Source organism: Ahaetulla prasina, chromosome 3 (genome assembly GCF_028640845.1).
Source record: "Ahaetulla prasina isolate Xishuangbanna chromosome 3, ASM2864084v1, whole genome shotgun sequence".
Classification (NCBI taxonomy): Eukaryota; Metazoa; Chordata; class Lepidosauria; order Squamata; family Colubridae; genus Ahaetulla; species Ahaetulla prasina.
This window is the reverse complement of record NC_080541.1, coordinates 203,113,287-203,138,140: the sequence shown is the minus strand read 5'-3', so window position 1 is coordinate 203,138,140 and position 24,854 is coordinate 203,113,287. Positions and strand designations below refer to the sequence as shown.

The following is a 24,854-nucleotide window of genomic DNA, read 5'->3' as shown; positions in this document are numbered from 1 at the left end:
GAGCCCCTCTTGATTGAAACAAAAGATAAGCGGAAGATCCTTCCATCATTGTCCAGGCGCTCTGACGTTCGCTCAACTCCTTATTCTCGTCATCAGTCCTTTCGGGGTTCCGATTCCAGCTTCTACCAGTCACGTCAACACAGACCTTTTCAACCCAGAGGCTCCTTTCAACAGGACAATCAGGTCAGAACACCTTACAAGAGTTCTTCCAGAAAGCCCTTCCGTGGGGGTAGGGGAAGGGGCTCCCGTAGATATAAGTAATTCACTCTCTTCCCCTCCCATTGGTGGACGCCTGTCCCTTTTCTCCGCCCACTGGGAATCCACTATTTCGGATGCTTGGGTTCTACATACTATTAGGGAAGGTCTCTTTTTAGAATTCACCTCTATTCCCCCTAGGTTTTTTATTCCTTGTCCCATTTCTCACGACAGTCATAACCGTGCTATCATGGAAGAGGCCATTACTCATCTCTCCCATATCAAAGCTATTCAACAGGTTCCACAGTCTCATCAGGGCAAGGGTTTTTACTCTAGACTTTTTGTAGTAGCTAAACCCTCGGGGGGATGGAGGGCAATTCTGGACCTTAAATCCTTAAATAAATTCATTGCCTATCGAAAATTTAAGATGCAGTCCTTACATTCTATTTTAGAAGCCATTCACCCAGAGGATTTCATGGCTTCAATAGACCTAACAGAAGCTTATCTTCATGTTCTTATTGCCCCGGGACATAGAAAATACCTCCGTTTCTGTTACAATGGCCAACATTTTCAATATAGGGCCCTTCCGTTTGGGTTATCTTCAGCCCCTAGAGTGTTCTCTAAAGTCATGGGAGCCTTAATTGGTCACATTCGCACTCATCCCATCCGCATCCAATTCTACCTGGATGATATTATCATCATGTCCCGATCTGAGCCCTCGGCTCATCGGGACCTAAATACCACTATCCATATACTACAGGAACATGGTTTTTCCATAAATTGGGCCAAAAGCCACCTCTCCCCTTCCAACATTATCTTACACCTGGGAGCTATCATAGATTCCAAACAGTCATTAGTATTCCTCTCCCAGGATCGCCAGAATAGTCTCAAGGATCTGGTCAGACAGATCATTTATTCCCGATCCAGTTCCTTGAAATCCCTTTCCCAACTATTGGGGAAGATGGTTTCCACTTTTGGAATTGTACCCTGGTCTCGCTTACACAGCAGGGAACTACAATGGACCTTGCTCCCGTATCAACGAAGAGGCCAGTCCACATCACTAACAAGAATTCGTCTTCTACCAAAGACACTGACATCACTCCAATGGTGGCTATCAGACGCTCTGTCCAAGGGCAGTCGATTCAGAGAACCCAACAGAATTGTCCTTACGACAGATGCCAGTCTCACAGGATGGGGAGCCCACCTGGGTCCAAACATGGCACAAGGCTTATGGTCAGCACAGGAACGCAAACTCAATATAAACCTTCTAGAACTAAGAGCAATCCACAAGGCCCTTCTCCACTTCCACGACTTAGTGAAGGGTCAGGACATTCTTGTGCTCACAGACAACACAACAGCAAAAGCCCATATAAACAGATGGGGAGGCACACATTCAAGAACCCTCATGACAGAGACACTGAACCTCGGCCACTGGGCCGAATTCAACCTTCTCTCGCTTCGAGCTTCCCATATTTCAGGCACAGCAAATGTTCGGGCGGATGCCCTCAGTCGCCAGCAAATAGATCAAGCGGAGTGGAGACTAGATCCAGCTCTCTTTCAAAAGATTTCCCTTCGATTTGGTCTTCCCAAGGTGGATCTATTTGCAACTCCCTCAAATCATCAACTACCCAGATTCTTCGCCAGGTTCCCGTCCCCAGGAGCGGAAGCGGTCGATGCGCTAAGATCACCATGGCCACGGAACTGCTTTATGCTCCTCCGCTTCCATTAATTCCCAAAGTAATCAGAAAACTCCTGGAAGAGAAGGCCGAACTAATCCTAGTGGCTCCTCATTGGCCTCGGAGACCTTGGTTTGCGGACCTCAAAGCTCTTTCAGTAACAACACCTTGGCGCATACCAGACAACCAGATTGCTCTCAGTCAGGGCGCTCTCACCCATCCAGAACCTCAGTGGTTACAACTCACCGTCTGGCGATTGAGCGGGACATCTTAGCAGGTCTCAACATTCCCCCAGACGCAGTACCAACAATTCAGGCAGCACGACGGCCATCCACGAAGCGCATATACCAATTCACTTGGAAAGCTTTCTCGATGTGGTGCTCTAAGAGGTCCATTTCACCTAGGGATCCTGACCTATCTCACATAATTGGTTTCCTACAAGAGGGCCTGACATCAGGTCTCTCTCCTAACACCCTCCGACGTCAAGTGGCAGCTCTTTCCTCGGTACTTACCTTCAGCTCATCAGAGTCCCTGGCAAAGGATCCAGTCATCAGATTATTTTTGGGGGGAGCCTCTAACTTGCATCCTCCTACTATTCACAGGTACCCATCCTGGAACCTTAATAAAGTTCTTAATACATTAATGAGAGCGCCATTTGAACCACTCCGAGAGGCTTCTTTACGACTCTTGACTTTCAAGGTGACTTTCCTTATTGCCATAACTTCAGCTCGCCGCATATCAGAATTGGCAGCGCTCTCAACACGCAAAGACCTTTGCATTTTTCACCTCGATAGGGTAGTTCTGCGTCTCGACCCAACCTTTGTTCCAAAAGTTAATTCACTATTTCATCGTTCTCAGGAACTGATTCTCCCAAATTTCTGTCCCGCACCCAGACATCAAAAGGAACATGAATGGCATACGTTGGATGTCCGAAGAGCCTTAAAGATATACTTACATCGTACTTCTCCATTTCAGAAACGGAAGCTCTCCTGGTTTCCTTCCAACCTTCTTCGTTAGGCTCCAAAGTTTCGGGACCTACCATTGGCAGATGGATACGGGCCACCATTGCCATGACATATGATTTACAATCTCTTCCTCGGCCAAAGAACATCACAGCACACTCCACGAGGAGTGCCTCCACTTCGGCAGCTTGGGCGACCCAGGCGCCCTTAGAGGAAGTATGCAGGGCGGCAACTTGGTCTTCACCGTCGCCTTTCATCAGACACTATAAACTCGATACCTATGCATCGGCAGAAGCCTCCTTCGGTAGACGAGTTTTGCAAAGTGTACACGACAACCCATGACTCATCGGCCTATCTTCACCCTCCCGGACAATCACCTAGCTTTGGTATGTCCCATGCCTGACTGCCGTTTTCCCACCTGTCTGGAGAATGGACGTTGGTCTTACCTGAGCCGCCCTTTCTCAGCAAGGAGGAAAACGGCAGTCAGCCCCACCCTTCTGGGGCGATGTTTATCCATGGGGGCGTACATTAATTGTTTGTCATTTCAGGAAGACACGTAGAGTCTGAGACAGCTTCCTCGCCAAAAACTGGAGAGACAACAGGATAAGGCGGGGCTTGAAACAAATTAAAGACTCGGTCCTACAAGCTTGACACAAGAGTTAACCCATGCCTGACTGCCGTTTTCCTCCTTGCTGAGAAAGGACGTCTCAGGTAAGACCAACGTCCATTTTCTAGTCTTGTTTCCTCCTCCAGCATTCCTCTTTATTTTGGCCTAGGATTATTATTTTTTTCTTTTTACCAGGGGACAAAGATTTTGATGTCTCTCTCTTCCCTTCCCTCTTCTGTTTTTCCTGTTTGCCCTAGCTGCTGAGAAGCTAGCTAGCCTGTAAGAAATACCTATACTTACTTTACATGTGCCAGAATATAGGTTGGTGTTTCTGTCCTGGATGCCTTTTCAAGGTGTGCCAGTTATTATGCTTACTCTGTCCCAGTCACATCCAATTTAGTATGAATGATTTTATCTGCAAATAATCTACAAATGTATGATCATAACCTGCTGAAGGATCATTTCTCACATTGATTCACAAAAGATACAGGTAACCCTGAATAGGTTTCCTGGTCAAAAATCTGTAGATCCAGTAACAGCAGGTTTCCTGGTCAAAAATCTGTAGTAACAGCAGAGAAGTATTCATGCTTTACTGCTCTTGTTGATATGATATATTGCCAAATGTCATCATGCAACCTTGTTCAGTCATATTTATGCTTCATTTCCACTGTCGTTTGTGTTACTTCATTTCCTGCACTTCCATAACTCCCTCAGAAGCTATCTCATCCTTGTTGCCTACACATTCCAGACATTACCAGTAATTGTCTCTATGCCACTTATCTAATTTAGGCATTGTAGTTGCTAAAGCACATAAAATCCAGGAGGGCAAATATTGGATGGCACTACATTCTTTTCCTCATCCAACAGTTTTCCATATTTATGCCTAGTCCAGGGATGGCTAACCTTTTTGTCAATGCGTGCTGAAAGCGGTGGGGGTGCCTGCACACGTGCCCACCCACATAATGCAGTGCCCCCTTGTGCGCCCTGCGCATGTGCCCTTGATCCTCTGTGCTCCCCCATGCATGCATACACACGACCCCCACGCATGTATGTGTGCTCTCCCACATGCGCCCCGCAGCAGAGACCCAAAAATCAGCTGGCTGGTGGGAGGCACATGCGCATGTGCTATGGAGCTGAGCTGGGTGACGGCTCCACATGCCCACAGAGAGGGCTCCGCGTGCCACCTATGGCACATGTGCCATAGGTTCACCATCACGGGCCTAGTCTATATGCTTGTCTATCACAAAATATTTGAAAAATATTGACTTGTATATGATTCTGGCATTGATCAATAGCAGAATGAATCCAAGGTGACTTGTGATCTGGCCACCCAGTTCCTGGGAAGAAGGTGATCAGTTAGAACTGAGGACTGACATTACTATTGTTGGTTTGTCACAATCTCACAAGGCCTTCCCATCCCATAGGATTAGAAACTTGATGTTGCAATGAAAATGGAGATTACCAGGGGTGAAATGCTCCCGGTTCGCACCGGCTTGCCAGATTAGGTAGCAATGGCAGCTACTGGTTCGGAGTCCCTGCCCTCCCCCGCCTCTGCTGAGCCGCACCATCAGCAGAGGTTTTTTTTTTTTACTTTTAAAAGTTTTTCTTCAGCCGAAACATGCCTTTAAAAGTAAAAAACAACAACAACAACCCTCTGATGATCGCGGGGCTGAGCAGAGATCATCAAAACTCTTTAAAAGTTTTTTTTAAAAAACCCTCTTCAGGGGGGAAAAAAAAGAAAAAAACCCCAGGTTTTAAAAGCCTCCTCTGGCGATCCCAGAGGAGTTTCCTGATCCTCACAGGCTTTTAAACTCACTTTTTAACAGCCCCCACTTACAAGAGCCCCCACCCATGCCCAGCCAATTCCCCCTCCTCACTTACCTATAATTACTGCTCCTTTCGGCAACAGCATGCTTTTACTTCAGCAACTGAAGAAAAAAAAAGCTTGCTTTGACTTCCTGCTTTGCTGGCTGAGGAACTCTGGGATTTGAAGTCCACAATAAAATAAAATAAAATAAAATAATAAAATAAAATATTTGTGCAGCTTTCTGAGATACGGTGTGTTTCTGTAGTGTTTCACTCTAACTACACAAACACACAAAATCTCAGAAAGCTGTATGTGGCATTTTGTGTGTGTGTGTGTGAGTTGTGTGTGTGTAAACTGTGAAAGTTGGTTTTTGAGCTTTTTGTGGCTGTGTGAAGTGTGAAGTGCAGCTGCTTTTACATTGTGTGTGTGAGTCAGTTGTGTTGTGTGTGTGTAAAGTGTGAAAGTTAGTTTTTGATACTTCTTATTGTTTTTTATACTTTGTTTATTATTTTTATTATTTATTGTTATTGGCCATGCCCACCCAGTCATCTGACCACCAAGCCACACCCACCAATTAAGCCACACCCACAGAACCGGTAGGGAAAATTTTTAGATTTCATCCCTGAGATTACCTCATCATGACGGTTTGCATTGTTTTGTAGCTTTGATTGGTAATTCCTTATGTGAATTGTGCATGTGGAAACAGTCTTCTACATGGGAAGAAGATTCTTTGTGTGTGTGTTTGTGTTTGTAGCTAGGCTAAATGAAAACCATAACAAACTTGATGTAGACAACTAGCTTACTTCTTTTTCTTCACTGATAATTGTGCATATTTTAGGAATAGATAATGTTTTGATGGTAGAGATCCTAAATTTTGGATGGTGAGGATAGGAGTTTGGCATTTTTTGTTTTGAATTCTATTAAGGCATTTTAGGGTTTACAGTACAGATATTTGTTTCAAATGGCTTCTGTTTGTTTCCATTTGAAGTTCAAAGATGCTTTTCGCAATGTAAACATTTGGAAGCTGGAGCTTGCTTATCCTGTTTATTTTTATATTTTATATTGATTATATTTTATATTTTATATTTCATTTTTATATATTTATTATTACATTACATTATACAATATAACTTTCAGTCTTTACAAACATCTCTTCTGTTTGCATTTATTCCATAATAAAGAACTAAAATAGGAATACTACAGTATAATACTAAATCTTGCAAAAATAAAACCATGGAATATGTTTTTTTAAAGAGAAATTTAAAGGGATACATCATCATCTTCATATTCATCCTCATTGCCATTGTCTATCCACTGCAGGATGAAGGCCTCAAAGTCTATATGAAGCCCATGGAATGCTCAAAAATTTTAAAAGAGCTTTTGTTACTCATTCTGGCTCAAGAGTAGAGAGGATTCTAAATTTATATAGTAATAGAAATTAGAGACAGTTCAATTTATATATAATAGTTTGCTTAATTGAATATGTCACAGTTGGCAAGAGGCATACAGATATTAAGAAATTAGCACTAATGATGGTACCTAGTTTGGGTAATGAAATGTCTTCAAGAAAACAAGCAGAGAGCACCCAGGATCCCTTATACAGATATTGAGTTATGAAACAATTTATGTACACAATGGTTGGTTTTCTGAAACACATTCAGCTAAAAAACCAAAGAACCCCACTGAAATTGAATGTTTTGCATAAACTCAGTTGTACGTTTTTACTCATTCTGATATTCTTATTAGGGCAGTATATCAATCAATAATTCATTTTAAAATTTGTTCTAGTGCTGATTTGTGCATCTTTAAAACTTATAGCACCTTTCTTCAGTTTCCAGATATATTGAATAGAATTCTAAACCAGCATAGTAATTGGAGTTACAGAAGCTGAAGTGTCATTATATTGTGTGGGCACAAAGCAAGCAACGTTTGATTTACAGAGTAAACGCTTCTTTCTGTAATTTTAAGACACTCAAAATGCAGATACGTAATTTCTGCACTACTTTATGTAAATAAGCAGTTATGGCATCTCTATGTCACACTGTGCCAGGTATGCAGCATTTGACTTTGAAGTTCATCTTCTTTAATTGATTCAAGAACCTTATTACAATGAAGAAAAGGTAAAACTGTCTTTTCTGCAAGCTAAGTGGGTATCCAGTGGAGTTGTTGTGGCTAGACTGTCAGTGTGTGTTGTTTCAAATAACCTATTCAAGATGATTTTCTGAAAGCTTGTTAGTAGGTTAGATTATAGATCTGTCCCAGAAATCTCCTTTCTGGGCCTATATGCAATAGTAAAGTACAATTCAGCTGCCAAAAATCATATCTCCATTATTTAAGGTTGAATATAGCTTTGTATGTAGCTCAAACTCAACACTTAATTCCATGGAACTTGTTTTGGGGAAGTAAAAATATGGCAAGAATGAATAAGGAATTTGTTCAGCAAAAATCTGGAGTAATTGCCTTCTTCATATTACAAGAGTAGCAAAGTATGTTTGTTTGGGTCCACCTTTGAGTGAGTTGGGTGAGGGGGGCTTCCTTCTCAAGCCATTGCTAGACTGGTGCTGTACAACTTTAATCTAGCCTTGAAACTTTCCTTTTTACGGAAGGTTCTTGAGAAGACAGTTGGATTGCAGCTTCAGAGGACCTTGCTGGAAGCTGTGGACCTTTCTCCATTAGATTTCAGGCCAAGACATAGCACAGAGACAGCATTGATCAAGTTGGTTGATGATCTGTGGCAGAATCTGGATAGTGGTGTTTCTCCTGTGGATTCTTGGTGCCCTTCAAAACCATTGATCATGGTATTCTTGAGTATGTGTTAGGGGTGAAATGCTCCCGGTTCAGACCAGCTTGCCCGATCCGGTAGCGATGGTGGCGGGTGGTTTGGAGAACCAGTAGCAAAAATCCCTGGCCCCACCCCCTGCCTCTGCTGAGCCACACCATCATCAGAGGGTTTTTTTTAACTTTTAAAAGCAGTTTTTCTTCAGCCGAAAACATGCTTTTAAAAGTAAAAAAAAAAAGCCTTTGATGATCCCACAGCTCAGCTGAGATGTCACAGCCTTTAAACTCTTTTTTTTTAACAACCTCTTTGGCGAAGAGGTTGTAAAAAAAAAAGGCTTTAAAAGACTCCTCTGACGATCTCAGCTGAGTTCCTCACCAGAACCTAAAAAAACATGTTTTCTAGAAGCTCTTCAGCTGAAGAGCTTGTTAAAACAATTATTTTAAGAGGTTCTGGGCTGCTATGAGGGAACTTCAGCTGGGATCGTCAGAGGAGCTTTTAAAATCTTTTTTTCCTCTGGCGATCCCAGATGAGTTGTCTCATCATCACAGGCTTTTAAAATCATTTTTAACAGCCCCCACTTACAAGAGCCCCCACCCATGCCCACCCTTGCCCACTCCTCACTTACCTATAATTACTGCTCCTTTCGGGCTGGCAAAGCCATACTTACTTCAGCTACTGTAATCAGTTGCATCAGCTAGCAACTGAATCTGCCTGCTTTGCTGGCTGAGGAACTCTGGGAGTTGAAGTCCACAAACCTTAAAGTTACTAAGGTTGGAGACCCCTGATCTAAATAAATAAATAAATAAAATAAAATATTTGTGCAGCTTTTTGAGATTTGGTGTGTTTCTATAGTGTTTCACTCTAACTACACAACACACACAAAATTTCACAAAGCTGTATGTGGCATTTTGTTTGTGTGTGTGAGAGAGTCAATTGTGTTGTGTGTGTGTAAAGTGTGAAAGTGTGAGGTTCTTGCTTCTTGCAGGGGCCATTTTGGGTGAAGCGCAGCTGCATTTACATTGTGTGTGAGTCAGTTGTGTTGTGTTGTATGTGTGTAAAGTGTGAAAGTTGGTTTTTGAGCTTTTTGTGGCTGTGTGAGGTTCCTGCTTGTTGCAGGGGCCATTTTGGGTGAAGTGCAGCTGCTTTTACATTGTGCGGGATCAGTTGTGTTGTGTTGTGTTGTGTTGTATGAGTGTAAAGTGTGAAAGTGTGAGGTTCTTGCTTCTTGCAGGGGCCATTTTGGGTGAAGTGCAGCTGCATTTACATTGTGTGTGAGTCAGTTGTGTTGTGTTGTATGTGTGTAAAGTGTGAAAGTTGGTTTTTGAGCTTTTTGTGGCTGTGTGAGGTTCCTGCTTGTTGCAGGGGCCATTTTGGGTGAAGTGCAGCTGCTTTTACATTGTGCGGGATCAGTTGTGTTGTGTTGTGTTGTGTTGTGTGAGTGTAAAGTGTGAAAGTTGGTTTTTGATACCTCTTATTGTTTTGTATACTTTGTTTATTATTTTTATTATTTATTGTTATTGGCCACTCCCACCCAGTCATTTGACCACCAAGCCACGCCCACCAATTAAGCCACGCCCACAGAACCGGTAGGGAAAAATTTTAGATTTCACCCCTGGTATGTAGAAATGATTTTGGGAGATGGAAGAGCTGCAAACTAAACAACCATCATGCAGATGTTTCTCAGTCTACAGATAGAGGGGACATGGAAAGCATTTCAGAAAGGACGTTTACCTAGTTTTCTGGAGAGTAAAAGGAAAGGAGGAAATATTCTAATAATGTAATCTTACAGTGAAGATAAATAAAGTTAACATCCATTGTTACGTTTCTTGTCTGGACTGTCTCGAAGGGCTAACATCAATTTTATAAGTCTGAAAGTATTTCTCCCTCCTTTCTTTTTACTTCTTTTACTCAAGGTATACCTTTATGCCAGTCCCTTTGGTTACCAAGTGCAATTCATGGTATTAGTTGTAACCTTCATTGTATAGGATCTGGCAGTCTCCCATTGTTTTTATCCATTCAGTATGATCTGATAAATTGGGCATTTTCCAATTCCTGTCTTTAAAACAATATTATCTATGCCCTCTGGAATAGTATATCCCAAAAAGTTGGTTTGATTTATGAATCAATATGTTTATTTGTGCTCCCTCTCAAACTGAATAATTTCAACCATTTTGTCAGTCTGTATAAAACAAGTGTAGTCATTTGTCAAAATTCTAAAAAATGCGATCAGCTTCAGTTTATATCTCATCTTTATTATGTTCCTGGTCCTGAATATATCTTCAAAAGCATGTGTTAATTTATATTGCCTTTCTGGTCAGAATTCATTCATGCATCATTTCTTTCTCTTTGTTCTGCCATCTGTCAAGTATAAGATATTGACTGCTTCTGTGCATCTCTAACCACTGTTTACGCTCCCAAAAATGTTTTGGAATGGAAGCCACTTAAATGGCTGTTGAAGTCATTTGCACATCCCAAGACATCTTGCAAATGCTTTCTGTGGTTCATTTAGCTTGTTTAAATGGAACTGGCAGAGGATTGTGTACTAGTACACTTGTTCATTCATGGGAAGCCAGAATTCTCAATGATGTGCAAGTGTTCTTAATGGGTTTTGTTTCTGGGGAGGATTGAAAAAAGCTAACCCACTTGGGAGCAGCCATCATTTCAAGGTACCTGGAGCCTTTATTGAAAAAACAATTTTCCCTTTCCTGTTGCAAATATAAAATTGGTTTGAGTTTATATCATCAATCAGAAGTGAGTGGATTAACCCTGATTGCTTAGCCTTGGTCCACCATTGCTGGTAGAGAACATCTCTAGAAGCTATCATGCCACAAAATAATTGCCTCTCCTAATACATATGTGTGTTAAAAAATCAGTTTTGACTCCTAGCAACTGCCTGGACAAATCATGCAATTTTCTTGGCAGTATTTTTGGAAATGTCTTGCCATCATCTTTATTTTTCTTTATTTTTATTTTATTTATTTATTTTGTCGTAACAGTATATATAAGCATAAGCATGAAAGTAACTATATAATATATAAGCATATATATATATAAGCATAAGCATGTAATAACTATATTAATTGGATATAATGAAAGAAAACAATAGGACAGGAACGGTAGGCATTTTGTGCTCTCTTATGCACGCCCCTCATGGACCTCTTAGGAATGGGGTGAGGTCAATAGTAGACAGTTTTTGGTTAAAACTTTGGGGATTTTGAGAAGAGACCACAGAGTCAGGTAGTGTGTTCCAAGCATTAACAACTCTGTTACAGAAGTCATATTTTCTGCAATCAAGATTGAAGCGGTTAACATTAAGTTTAAATCTATTGTTTGCTTTTGTATTGTTGTGATTGAAGCTGAAGTAGTCTTTAACAGGAAGGACATTGCAATAGATGATTCTATGAGTTAAACACAGGTCTTGTCGAAGGCGGCGGAGTTCTAAGTTTTCTAAACCCAAGATTTCAAGTCTGGTGGCATAAGGTATTTTGTTGTATTCAGAGGAGTGGAGAACTCTTCTTGTAAAATATTTCTGGACACGTTCAATTGTATTGATGTCTGAAATGTGGTATGGGTTCCAGACAGGCGAGCTGTATTCAAGAATTGGTCTAGCAAATGTTTTATAAGCTCTGGTAAGTAGTGTAGTGTTTCTGGAGAAGAAGCTACGTAAGATTAGGTTTACAACTCTTAAAGCCTTTTTTGCGATGTAGTTGCAGTGGGCTTTGGCACTTAGATCATTGGATATGAAAACTCCAAGGTCTTTGACAGGGTGGGGTCATCTGTAAGGTAATGTCCATCGAGTTTGTATTTAGTGTTTGGATTCTTTTTTCCAATGTGTAAGACAGAGCATTTGCTGGTTGAGATTTGGAGTTGCCAAGTTTTTGACCATTCTGACACAAAGTCAAGGTCTTTTTGAAGGGTAGCTGTATTGTTGGTAGTGTTAAATAGTTTGACATTATCAGCAAAAAGAACACAATTACTTTTAATATGGTCATAGAGACCATTAATGTACAATATGAAGAGTGTTGGTCCAAGAACACTGCCTTGGGGAACGCCGCTATTGACAGGAACAGGATTTGATAGGGCACTGCCTATTTTGACCACTTGTTGTCTGTTTGACAGGAACGCTGATATCCAATTGTGGAGGGGTCCGGAGATGCCGTAGGATTTTAGTTTTAGGAGAAGTTTGTCATGTACCACTGAGTCAAAAGCTTTACAGAAGTCTATGTAAATTGCATCTATTGTTTTGCCTTGATCAAGATTTGTAGTCCATATGTTTTTGCAGTGAAGAAGTTGTAAGTTACATGATAATTTTTTTCTGAAACCAAATTGTTTATTAGAGAGTAGATTGTTTGTTTCTAGGTAGAGGATAATGGATTGGTTGATGATAGATTCCATAACTTTACAGGTGACACAGCATAGAGAGATTGGTCTGTAATTTTCAACTAAGCTGGGGTCTCCTTTTTTGAAGACTGGGATGACCGTGGCTAGTGACCAAAGTCCTATAGATAGGGATGGTTTCAGTTTGCGAAGAGCTTTTTCTTAATCCTAGGGCTGAGGGGCAGAAGCTGTCCCACAATCACCCTGCTGTTTTCTGGGACTAAGATAGGACTAGAACTTTCCCAGTTTCTTACACGATGCCTTTAATCACTGCACCAAATTGGTTCTTTCAGTATATAGAATTACTCTGTTGTATTCACTAAAGCTTTCAGTTGCTTGCAATTTAGGAGCTTGTTTCTGAAAAGGACCAGGAAGAAAAATGTGATTCTCAAACATCACCTCTTCTGTTCAGAAGCAAAATAGTACAAGACTCTGGGGATTTTAGGGAGACAGATATGATGAGAACAATAGAAAAAGCATACATCTGGTGAGTTTGATACAAGCTTAATTCATGCATTGCAAAACCATTTTTCATTTTTGTGTGAGTGTTGAAGATGACAAGAATATTGCTGAAGGTGACTCTGTAAAGTGTTCTTGTTACCATTTAGCTTTCTCTCAGATTTGAACAAAGCTGTTAAAATATTCTGTGAAGAATAAGTGCATACTCTCAAACTACATCCTTTAAGGCGAAGAATGGCAAAAATCCCTTTGTCTTCTCTAGTTTTAGTAAGATCCCCAGATCATTTGATCTCAAGAGATTTGGTAGTAGAAATGTAAATCAGTGGCAGGGAAGGTAAGGACCCATACTTACTGTGGCCAATTGTGTGTCCTACCTCTTTCTCCTTAGTTAAAATGACTTGCAATATTGTATACAGGATATATGAGACTTACACAACCTAAAACAACAATGCATTTTTGACTGTTGGCTGCTGTTGTAGACTTGTGCCACTTGTACAAAATTCAGGTTAACAAACAATATCAAGATCTAATTCAAATGACTGGATATTTAATAAAAAGATTGTTCAACAAATAGAGTGAGTTCAATCACAAAGAATTTGACTGTTATGGCCTGTTGGCCGCCGGCCACTCCAGCACCTGAATCAGATGAGGAGGAAGTGTGGGAGTCAGGGTCAGCATCAAGGCAACTGAGAGCTATGAGAGAGAAGAGGGAATGCAGCTTTCAGAGAGAGACAGACAGAGGCAGAGCCTGGGCCATCCGTCAGCCCTCAGATAGAGAGTCAACAGCCCCCAGGTCTAGAGGTGGCTGATGAGGAAGAGGAGGAACAGCTGGGTCCAGTGCCTGATGGGTGGATGTAGAGAAGGCAAAGGAGAGGCGAGCAGTGGAAAGCTATGGGCTGATCCTTGGGATGGAAGAACCACAGCTGCTAGCAAAGCCCCACCCTAGCTCTGGAGTTAAAAGGCAGGGGGAGGAGATGAAGAGAAGAGAAGAGAAGAGAACAGAACAGAACATTGACTACTACATTTGATTCGAAAATACAGAGCAATAGAATACGCTTGTAATACTGCTACGGACAAATCCTTAGCAGTATTGATCTGCAGCCTTGATCTGCAATTGAGTCCTTTGACCCAGAGAATCAGTAAATCAAATCAAATTTATTATAACAAAGTTTATTCTCTCTGGCACAAAAGAAAATGTTGTTTCATAAAATAGGAAGATAGAAAAATAACGAGCAATATATAATGCATTAACCAAAAGAAAAGAAAGTTTAAGACATCATATTTATTTATTTGTATCCACTACTCTATTATTTTTACAAATAACTCAATGTAGCAAACACCTCCTTCCTCCTGTTTTCCCCCAAGCTAACAACCCTGTGAGGTGTGTTGGGCTGAGAAGGAATGACTGGCCCAAAGCCACCCAAGCTGGCTTTCATGGCTAAAGTGGGACTTGAACTCAATTTCAAGCCTGGTGCCTTAACCACTAGACCAAAGTGGCTAACACTAACTAATGCTAAATAATATGCTGTATTTGTATATCAAAAGGTTATGTATGCTAACATAATCTTATTTTTTTTATTATGTTTTTAGCTTCATCTAAACTATAAATTTACTTACTAAATGTAATGTTTTTTCATAGGGAAAATTTTCCTCTTGAACATTTTATTTGCTGTATAGTACTCTTTTGGAGGTATTTACTATAATTGTATAATTGTATAATTGTATTCTAGATGTTCTCAGATTTGAAGTTTAATAAAAACATGATACATTTTCCTAATAATCTGAAGCATACATTCAAACTTCTAAATGTATGTATTTGAGACAAATAAATATATACAAAAAATGTATATAGTTGAGACAAATAATTTCTGCAGTTGCTAATTTTTAATCTTTTGGCAACTGTACAAAGACTCAAGATCCTTATTCTGATCAGTTATTATCATCTTGTATCCCAAATTGTATGTGAAATTAGGACTTTCTGCAGTAACATATATTGTAATACTTGCTTATATTTAAGTGGATTGGTTGTATTAAATCCTATTCCTAACTTTGGACAATCCTTTTATTTTTACATCTTAAAAAATGGGTCAGGAGCAGACTTGGCCATTCCTAATTTCAAATCTTTCTTCAGCAAGTTTTTAAGTTACTATTATGAAAGCACCTCATTTCAGATACACAGTGTGATATTAAATGGATTTAATGTAGCAGCAGCATCAATATTAACTAATTTCTTCATTTGCATTTAAGGCACTTGTTGGTTAAAGGATCATTAAACATATGCCAGCACTGCATAAACTACATGTTCTCGAGATCCTAACAAATGATGAATGGAAAAAATAGAAGTTGCAGCAAAATATATTCTGTATTCTTTGTGAATTTGTATTCTGAAAAGAATAAAATATTCTTGCTTTAGGCAATAGAGAGCAACAAAACATTCATTATAGTTTTTTCACATCAGTAAGAAATGCCTGAAACTATTTTACCTACTTGATTTGTCCCCTTTACTTTTTCTCCGGAGCATTCTTATTGACTTGGGATTTGTCTTGGTTTTGTTATCCACCTTTTCTGAACAGAAAGAAATACCACAATTCTAATTAATTCCTATACCTTGGAACTTCCTCCTGTATGTTTTTATGTATGTATATATGTATATTTGAATAAACAGCCGTGAATCACTTTCCAAATGTTTGATTAAATAACTACATTACAGAATGAGATTTTGTCTTACCTTTTAAATAAAAGATGATTTTTCAAATCTAACTGAGGAATTCTGGTGTGGTTAAGCAATCCAATAAGTTTCCGTTCCTGTTCCAATTCATGTCGGATGCATTGCTTAAGGTACTTCCGGGTTGAAGGGATTAGTTGGTGACATCACTGTGGGCCAGGAGATGCCCGTGGGGGCTCCTTTCATGTCTGTTAAGGAGCTGGAGCGGATGACCGGAACTCACCCTGCTACGCAGCAGCACTCAGGTCTTGAACATAGGCTTCCTCCAACCCAGTGTCCTAATCACATGAGTTACCATGCCCCTATCTAGTTAAGTCTTAGATCCAAAGGAAAACAGTAGAACTTTTTAAAAATTGTGCTGGCTACAGATAATAAGAACTGTCAGTCAATTATGCTATGTTGCCTGATTAAGCTATGTTGCATAATTTACCATCATATTATGCTATGTCCTCATGTTTCAGAGCCAATCAACTAATGTATACTGCTTGCAGGGGTTTTCAGGGAAGGGGGGGATCTTCAAATTTTAGATGTAAGTAACTAATGCTGATAAAGCACTGAACTTGCTTGTTTATTATGTGTGTAATAAAAAAAAACCATGGGTAGGTATGAGGAAATGTCGGTACTATACCAAAATTTGTAACAGATTTTAAACATTTTTACCAATGTTATCTCCATGGTTTTCTAAAGGAAACCATTTTTGCTCTTGTGTTATAGTTGTGCAATTACACGGAATCATTTCTAAAAAAAATCTATCCATTCATCGAAAGGGCACTATTGATCAAGTCGGCCTCAAAGAAATGGATGCAGCCTCCTGGGCTCTCCAAGATGCTTCAATAGCTGTTTGGAAGGAGAAAAAGGAGGCTTCAGAAGAGCGGAAGAAGTTTATCTATGTGCAGTTGTATTTAGACTCGTGGATAGTTTTATCTGCAAAAACTGAACATTAAATATTCTGATTCAAGATTTACTTCAGTTTTTTCTCTAGACACATAGGCTGTTAAATCTGATTGCTATTATTCTTAGTTCTGCTGCTGAGGAGTTGACAACTGTTGGCTCTTTAGTTTGGAAATCTTTATTCTGTCCCTTATGAGCAATCATTTTCCAGTTAATGAACTGAACTCATCAGCTCAGTACTATATTGCAGGCACATAAGAATGACTAATTTATTGCATATAAGTTCCCTTTTAAAAACTATTATAAGATATGTAAGTGAATTCAAGCAACAAGTGAAAGCCTAATTACTAAAAACTTATATAGAAATATTGGAACCTGTAAGAAATATATCAGATTTACTCCAGTAATGGAATAACTTGTTAAATTACCAAACTGTTGAACAATATCAATATATTTTGGCGTAGAACGTATATAATTATTTTTTAAAAATGTAATGTAGCATCACCACAGAGCTGTGGTGGTGCAGTGGTTAGAATGCAGTATTGCAGGCTAATTCTGTTGAATGCCAGCGGTTTGATCCTCGCAGGCTCAAGGTTGACTCAGCCTTCCATTCTTCTGAGGTTGGTAAAATAAGGGCCCAAATTGTTGGGGACAATAAGGGATTCTTTAAACTGCTTAGAGAGGGTTGTAAAGCACTATGAAACAATATATAATAGGTTCTATTGCTATTTAGTAATAATTTATGTTCAGCTCCAGGCACTATTATACCTTAAAAGTCTTTCATTTGTCTAATAAGGCAACCCATTGGTTAAAATAAAATTAAAGGACGTAACATAACATATAACATAACATAACATAACATCACATCACATCACATCACAACACAACACAACACAACACAACACAACACAACACAACACAACACAACATAACATAACATAACATAACATAACATAATGTTATGTCCTTTTAATTTTATTAAATATAAAATTAAACATAAAGGAAACATATTTACAGATCCCTCACATCCTGGACATAAACTGTTTCAACTCCTACCCTCAAAACAACGCTATAGAGCACTGCACACCAGAACACAAGACACAAGAACAGTTTTTTCCCGAAGGCCATCACTCTGCTAAACAAATAATTCCTTTAACACTGTCAAACTATTTACTAAATCTGCACTACTATTAATCTTCTCATCGTTCCCATCACCCATCTCCTTCCACTTATGACTGTATGACTGTAATTTTGTTGCTGGTAATCCCTATGATTTATATTGATATATTGACCATCATTTGTGTTGTAAATGTTGTACCTCAATGAAGGTATCTTTTCTTTTATGTACACTGACAGCATATGCACCAAGACAAATTCCTTGTGTGTCCAATCACACTTGGCCAATAAAAAATTCTATTCTATTCTATTCTATTCTATTCTATTCTATTCTATTCTATTCTATTCTATTCTATTCTATTCTATTCTAATGGCTTGATAGATGAAAAAAAAGAAGAAGATTTAAAGCAAAAATTTAAATTAAAACTTTAACAAAATGATTTGGATTTCTGAAATCAGAGTATAGGAACTCCTATATTTGACTGTGCCAGGTTACCTTAAATCCCTTGAACAAATAGAATTTGTGATAACGGTGAATATCTATAGCTCGGGTGTAGGGTGAGGGTGTAGGTTCATTCCCCAAGCTTGTGGATTGGTTTCAGAACATTTTGTTGCCAGGCTAGGTAACATCTTCAGTGGAACTTAGACAGTGGTGGGATTCAAATAATTTAACAATCGGTTCTCTGCCCTAATGACTGGCTGGATGGGCATGGCCATGGTGGGAATGGCCAAGGGTGTAACAGGCAGCACTCTGCCTCCTGCACCCCCCTGGGAGCAAAAATGGGTCGCGGGGGGAACACGCCCCCCCCGAACCCTATTTTGCACCAATAGGTCTCCCTGCAGCCTCCTGGGAGTGAAAACAGGCTACACCGGCCCTTGTGGCCCGTTTTGGGCCTACGCCTCCCTGAAGCCTCCTGGGAGCGAAAATGGGCCACAAGGGGATGTGCCATCCCCCCATGGCCTGTTTTGGGCCTAGGAGGCCTCCCTGAAGCCTCCTGGGAGCAAAAATGGGCTGCAGGGGGCACGCGCCCTACACACACACCTGCACCCCGTTTTGGGCTAGAGGCCTCCCTGCACTTACCTGGGAACCAAAATGGAGTGCATGGGGACTCCTGGAAGGGGCTGGGCAAGAAGGGGCGGAGCCAGCCAGCAATTTAACTACCGGTTCGCGCGAACTGGCTGAATCTAAGTTCTGTGAAGATGTTATCTAGCCTGGTAATGAAACATTCGGAAACCAACCCTCAAGCTCGGAGAAGGAACCTCCACCTTCAAATAGAATTTAAAAGGCTACAATTCTTTTAAGTCGGTGGTAACACATGTTTCTTCAAAGCAACTAGGTACTAAATCTTTTTCTCCAATATCCAAAGTTAAACAAAAAAAATTATGAAAGTAGAAAAAAATGATTTGATCCCTTTTTGTTCAGCTGCTCTTTACTGAACAGCTTTTCCTTTTCAGCTGTCTATGATGGAAATGTAGAAAATCTTATCTTTTTTCCTTTCATGAATTTCCACTTGTGATAACAAATTCAGAATATGGTTTTCTACTGTAGGAAACCAGGAAACCAGGAATAAAAATGACGACTACATTTTTGAGCTGAATAGAAACTGAAACTCACATGATATGCAGCTTCAGAGACAAGCTTTAATTTTGCTGTACTGTTAAAATTTCAAGTATAATTTTTTTCCCATGAAAGTTGTTCTGGGCTGATCTTGCTCAGTGGCATAGGGAATGTTTAGAATATCATGGTTTATTTTCAAAGCATTTACCATCTCTGTTGCAAGTTATCAGAATTTTAAGTTTGAGTACTATAATTGTCAGTAAATATTTTCAGTTCTATCATGATTTCATCTAAAAAGAAAATCTCTAAATTATTAAAATTCTGAATTGGATGGCCCACTCAGGTTTTTATCTGCATAAATGCAGTCCTCCTTGAAAACCGTATATCATGGGAAGAAGCTTTTAAAGCATTAAAAAGCTCAGTTTGGTTTTCTTTTCCCTTTTGCACCTCAGGAAAATTAAATTGAAGCTGTCAGGTGCTCTGCTGCCAGCTCTACAGACTGCTATCTGTAAGGCTGGAGGGGTTGGGGAAGATCTTGTTTTCTGTATCTTCTTAATTCCAGACCTATAATAAATCAAATGCATACCACCACTGGCCAGTACTTTAGACAGGAGAGGTTTTCAGTTTATCCATTAAGCAATAAAGCACTCAACGGGTAAAGGAGCTTGCTACGTAACTCTCGGGAATGAATTGAAGTCATAAGTCAGCGCACTGGTATATCATATTGAAAGTCACATATACTGCCTCAAATCTCACATACTGTCATATCAGCAAATATGTTTCATAAGAACTGCTCACAAAAATATATGCGTATATGTGTGCCTTCTTTCGAATGTCTTTTAAATTATTACCCTGAAAGCAGGAGTAATATTTCTCAGCTTTTATGGAAACTTTTTCTTCAGAAGAGTGAGGCAAAAATTCTAATAATAATTTGCTTCCTAAACCTATCCCTATGCTTCATTTTCTGTCTCAAATATTCTGAATGTAAGGTAAAGATGGAGACCAAATATAAAATATTAATTAGCTAGAGCAGTACCTTTGGATTGTTTTAATAATGGTCTTTATTATATCATGCTGATTACCTTTGAGTCCCAAAGGTGCTTTTTCAAAAGACAACTAGACTTCTTGCTTTTGTTGAAGATGTTTCGCTTCTCAACCACGAAGCTTTTTCAGTTCTTAATGAATGGTGGAGAATGGAAGGATTTATATTCCTTGAAATCATCTCGTGGTTAGCATTCTTCAAGCAAAAACAAGAAGTCCAGTTGCCATTTGAAAAAGCACCTTTGGTACAACCATGACCTGGATGACTGAGAATCTCTATAGACTTTTCAGATTTTTGTTATGAGTAGTCTTTAAGTGTTGATGCTATAAATAGGCTACTTTGATTCCTCATCCTCAAACAACTAATTTTAAACTATTTTACAATTATAAGGAGAAACTGGATTAAAATATCTTCTTCTATTTATACTGCATTTTAAAAAACATTTTGGATTGTGCTTTGACTAAACTTGTATAGACTCCAAAGCTAAGCGGGGTTGATCTTGGTTAATACTTGGTGGAAAATTGCAAAGTGTATAGGCTAGACTAGGAATTTAAAAACAATTTTGGAATAAGATGATGATAAATGACTTTTGTATCATTGCCAAGAAAACTATGCAGGTATAGCATCAGAGAGACCTGCGATTTGAGTTAAATTATTTGTCTTCACTTTGACAAGTACTTAGTTCTTCAAAACTATCATAAAGAAACTTGCCTTTGTCTGCTTCATCTAGTTTCTCCAATAGTTCCAATAGTTAAAACAGGATTCTGCACATGTGCAGTCTTTTTTCCTCCTGAAGGATATTTTCCTATCCAGATAGCGTGTTATAGACATCTTAGAAGAGAATTATGAGTTCCTAGTATAGTTACCAGAGTGAATGATAATCACAAAATATAAGTGACAAATGGGTCAAATTGCTCTCTTCTATCCCTTAGAGTTCTGTCTCATCTTCTGTTTCATCTTTTTCTTTTTTCCAAACAAAACAGGGAGGAGATACAAATAACTCATTGTCCTTATATTTTAAAGAATGCCTATGGAAGCTTCTTGTGATCCAGAGACATTCTTGCAAGTAAATATGATATTAGAGGTTGGAGTTTTGCTTTATAAAATACCACCTCATTATTTGTGAATGTAAAATGATTGAAGTAAATTGAGGCAGAGAACTGAAATTCTATTTCCTGTAGTTCCATTTCACTTATGCAATATCTGAAAAGATTCTAAGGCTGTATCTCTTAAGCATGTTATGTAAAAAATTGGGTTTACAGCAGCCTAGCATTCTTCATATTCCTGATGGATTCTTATTTTGTGTCATATCTGGATATTTATTTTAAAGAATAAATCTCTTAAACCAATATCAGCAAAAGAAGAGAAAAGAGTAAAGTCAAGTTCTCTTTGAGATGAGCCTGACATCTGGTGATACATTCAAATTGATTACTTGATAACAAAATGGAAGTAGTTTTCAGTAGTTTGGAAGTAGTTTATTCTAGAGTGTTTTTCAGATTTTCCAGTCTACCTGACTATCCTATAACTTCGTGATGATCTTTCATCCAAATATTAACCAAAAACAACCCTGCTTTGCTTTCCGAAATCAGATAAATTTAGTTAACTACTACCACAGGAAACCAATCTCAAAAAATAGAAAAAAAAATACCAGAATTAAATAAGTAATAATAGAAATTAGTGCTAAATAATAAAATTATTATCAGTATCATTAGAAGATAAAGAGAAATATATGTTAAATATTTTTTATCTTTTTATTTTAAGGTCCTTATGAATCATATAACAGTTCTGGAAATAACAAAGGAATGATGTGGCCTTTTCCTTAAAGTAAGTTATTCTTTCTTTCAGCAACCAATTTCATAAAAGTATGCTGTTTTAAATTCTGTGGTTAAAATAATAACACATTTAGTTTCATTATTGGCTTTGCTTTCATTAACTGTAGACTTAGTAAAACAATGTATATTACATAATCTTTTAAAATATATTAAGACTAGTTGAGGTATAATGGAATGAGACAGCATCTTGAATAGTTTAAATGAGAATAAATTAAATTAAGAAAAAACCCTTATATTGGTCTATCGTGGCGTGCGTCAGAATACTGTATGTACCTTAGAGTAGCATGAACATACTATGCTGAAAGGCAAATAGAAATTAAAAATATTTCTGGCAAGTTTTAAACCAGCAACCTTCTAAATACTTGGCAAAGATTATAGCCACTCTAATTCTACTCACAGTATACTAATACATAGCCACTCTAATCATAGCCTTTAGTCACTTTGAAATAAATCTAATAAATAAATGGATAAATAAATATGATTGTGATGCTTTATCTTCTTAATTAGTTGACAGTGGGTAAATTTGGAAAATGATTTATGTTTGCTAAAAGGCACATGGACCAAATATAACCCACATATTATAGAGAAATGTGCTTGCTGTATGTTTGTTTTGTGGATAGGCTTCAACTATGGAATGTTCGCTTGAATATGGTCATGTATCTGCATGGGAGTAATGAGAGAGCAAATGATGGAATGCAGATGACAACATGAGCATAGAAATGCCTTGAATATTTGTTGAATATATCAGGATGAATCCTTGAATATATCAGGATGCATGTACACGATGGCAGTATAGTGTGTGATAATGAATAAAAATAAATAAATAATTTCTGATTATGATAAGAGTGTTGGCAGGGGAATCTTATTATACTTGTTATTTTGTATTAAGACTACTCCATATTGTTAGTTGAGAAGTCAAATAATTTATAATGAAGATTAGATAGATTGTATAATGCAATGAAGAGTATGAATCTAAAAATCCATCAGTTAAAGACCAAGATATTTAAGTTTGTTACAAATGACCTGAAATACCATTTGTGATTATGGGAAGGTAGACAATAATTTGCACCATTGGAAGAGAAATCATTCTAAGACAGTGAGAAACAGGAAAACCTCTAGGTGAATAGGCATCTAGAAATAACACCACATTCCATTAGAAAAGGGAGTATGCACTTAAAGGCAAACTGTTTAACAATAAATTCTGCTAGAGATGAGAAGGTTTACTTACTGTTCATGAATCTGTGCATGCTATAAAAGAAGGATGGTCATGAAAGTCAGACCTCTGACCCAGCTTGCTGATTTGTTGCCAAAAGTCTAACCAGTACCTGATCAGCCTGGTAGTGGGATGGTATCGAAAGGTGAATGAATGGGATTAATCATTGAAACTGTTTAAAACATTTTTAATTATTTAAATTTTGACCTTTATGAATGAATTAGGGACAAAATTTAAGTAAACAGTGAAAACATCATCAAAGCCATCAATACCTTGACCATACCTGTTATATAATACACTGCTGGAATTATTGATTGGACACAAGCTGAACTGAATAGTTCGGACTAAAAAACAAGAAAACCGATGACTATATACGTTATATCCCCATAGTAATATTGATAAATTATACCTGTCCTGCAGAAATGAAGGTAGTTGTTTACTTTGAGTCAAACAAATTGTTGAAGAAGAAGAGTGCATTCACTGATTATGTAAAAGGCAGCACTTGGAAAATTTGCATGTTTACAATATTTATTTCTGTCAATTGCAAAAGACCACAACTTGGATTTATGAACAGACTATGCGGATACATTACAATATCATGGGTTCTTGGGAAGAACTCAATGTGTATGAAGGCCAACACAGGCTAAAGAACTGACAGCTGTAACTTCACATTGTTGTGAATAGGTAATGATAATAATAATATCTCACTATATTGCATTCTGATGTTCAAGCAGAAAACAAATAAAATTAATGACTTCAAATTCATTACTAGCCAACTGTGGCATCTGTTCAAATTTTCTTTGGATTCTTGCCTAGGAGCATGTCTATAATGTATGATATATTGCTCTCCCGTGGTATAAAATCCAAACAGACCACAGAAGAAGTGAATTATTCCTCTTTTTCCAAATTTGGAGACTTCCATAAAACTCTGTATGTATATGCATGGGTAGATACCTACGTACTTCTGAAATTTTTTAAATTTCTTAACTAGGGACACATCTGGCCTGAAATATATTTTTATAAAAGTTGCTTAGATATATATATGGCCTGTATACATAGTCCATCAAATACATTGCAGTTGGATTCAGTGTATTACATATTTTACTTCAGATTTTTAAAAAAAGTTATTATGTATTTATTAACATAATAGCTTTTTTAAAAAAAATCTGAAGTAAAAATATGTAATAGTAATTATTATAAGGAGCATGCCTTAAATGAAACTCTTGTAAAGTTGTTGCACCCACATTTAAAACCCATTTCACTTGACTGGCCTTTTTCAGGGCCAATACTGAAAGAGACTTCACTGATTTACAAATGAACAACTCTAGCTTTGTGTAGTGTCCATGGATGCTAGACATTCATTTTCATCTCAAGCTCATTTTTAGTTGATGCATTTATTGGCTGGGATTGTGAGTAAAAGGGGAAGAAAAGATACCACCCTTAGGGATGAATTCATTCCCTAGAGTTCTACATAAGTATTTGATCAGATTCTTTCACAAAGGGTCCCTTCAAACTGTTTCAGCATCAGTCATATAAATGGATTTCCTGTATCATCTAGTCAGAGGAGGAAGAACATAGGGGTGTTTATTGCAATGTCTCCTGTGTCACCTAGTTT

The 24,854-nt window shown here is 38.3% G+C and overlaps 1 protein-coding gene across 8 annotated transcripts in view; it reads left to right on the top strand.

Moving 5' to 3' along the window:
* SULF2 (sulfatase 2) overlaps positions 1-24,854 on the top strand; it is a 324,326-nt gene that overhangs the window by 16,474 nt on the left and 282,998 nt on the right. For 7 of the 8 annotated variants that reach the window (XM_058175025.1, XM_058175020.1, XM_058175023.1 and 4 more), the window contains exon 2: positions 21,956-22,018. The exons of the other annotated variant lie outside the window; for it this stretch is intronic. The gene's annotated coding sequence lies outside the window, so the exon portion shown is untranslated. The remainder of the gene's footprint in view (positions 1-21,955; positions 22,019-24,854) is intronic. 8 annotated transcript variants of the gene reach the window in all.